This window comes from Carlito syrichta, unplaced genomic scaffold, assembly GCF_000164805.1.
Source record: "Carlito syrichta isolate Samal-C Ts95f unplaced genomic scaffold, Tarsius_syrichta-2.0.1 Scaffold305731, whole genome shotgun sequence".
Classification (NCBI taxonomy): Eukaryota; Metazoa; Chordata; class Mammalia; order Primates; family Tarsiidae; genus Carlito; species Carlito syrichta.
In genome coordinates, this window is record NW_007249827.1 from 644,660 (window position 1) to 646,016 (window position 1,357).

Sequence of the window (1,357 nt, forward strand, 5' to 3'; positions counted from 1 at the left end):
CACCTGCCCAGGCAGGTCTCGAACCCGCGGGCTCAGGCAATCCACTCACCTCAGCCTCCCAAAGGCACGGGATTACAGGCTGAGTCACCGAGCCCGGCTCGTTCCCTTTCTTTATTTGGTAAATTTCCACTCATCCTTCAAGGCGCAGCTCAAACATCACCCGCATCATAGTCTCCCCAGACTCTCCCAGAAGAGAGATTATCCCCGCTGGATTTCTGACATGGCTCTTGATTTATACCATTAGTGAAACACTCCCATGGTATCTTCAAACATGTCAGTTTATAGATCACACCGCTAGCCTGGGCTATGTTAGAGAGCAATGTTTCTCTGATTCCCTATGCTTAATAGTGCATCTGGCACATAGTAGACATTCGAGACATGATCATGAGTGAATTTTATAACCTGTTCATTGAAGGTCATTCCTTTCAGCAATGGGCAGTAATGTGATTTGGCTGTGTAAGTAACAGCTCCTATGTCATAAAGAGAAAGTGATCCCAGTTACATACATTTTTAGGAGAATGGGATAAAATCCAGGTGCACAGAAATGAAGTGTACACTCTTATTTTAACTAAGACCATGTGCAGAGAAATTGATAGATAAGCATTTTGATCTTTAGTTTGTTTTTTTTTTGAGATCGTTTACTTAGGCTTTAGAGAAGATGAGCCAACAGAATGTGTTTTTGATTGTGTGCCAGTATTTTTGGTAAATGTTTAATTTAAATAACTTTTAGAGTACTTTTATAGACACAATCAGGCTCATACCCCCAAATTACCATGTCAATTAGCAAGAGAGCTCAAAGGAAAAGCAAGAGCTCCAGCCTTCCAGCTCTTGTTCCATCACACTGTGTACCATGAGCAGGGATGGTCTCTATGAAAAGAAGGCATCTAGTGACACATACGGCCAGACGTGGGGGAGGGGAGAGGAGGGTCCCATTCTGAGTTTCAGTCTCATTACATATTATGTAATTTATCATTTCTTTAGTAAACATTTGTTTTTCATATGTTCTCCATGGAAAACATCCATTCATTCATACATTTAAGTAGCAGAAAATGAAGACACATAAGATTTGGTCAAGACTAAACATTCTAACTCTGATAATGATATGCGAGTACTGCCTACCAAGGGCCAACACAATTACTTCATTTTTTTGTTTGTTTGTTTGTTTTTTGTTTTGAGTTGGAGTCTCACTCTGTCACTCAGACTGGAGTGTAGTGGCCGCTCCCGCCTCAATCTTCCAAGTAGCTGGAACTACAGGCACACGCTACAACGCCCGGCTAATTTTTTGATTTACTGTAGAGATGAGGTCTCGCCAAGTTGCCCAGGTGGGTCTCGAACCCACGGGCTCAGGCAATCCACT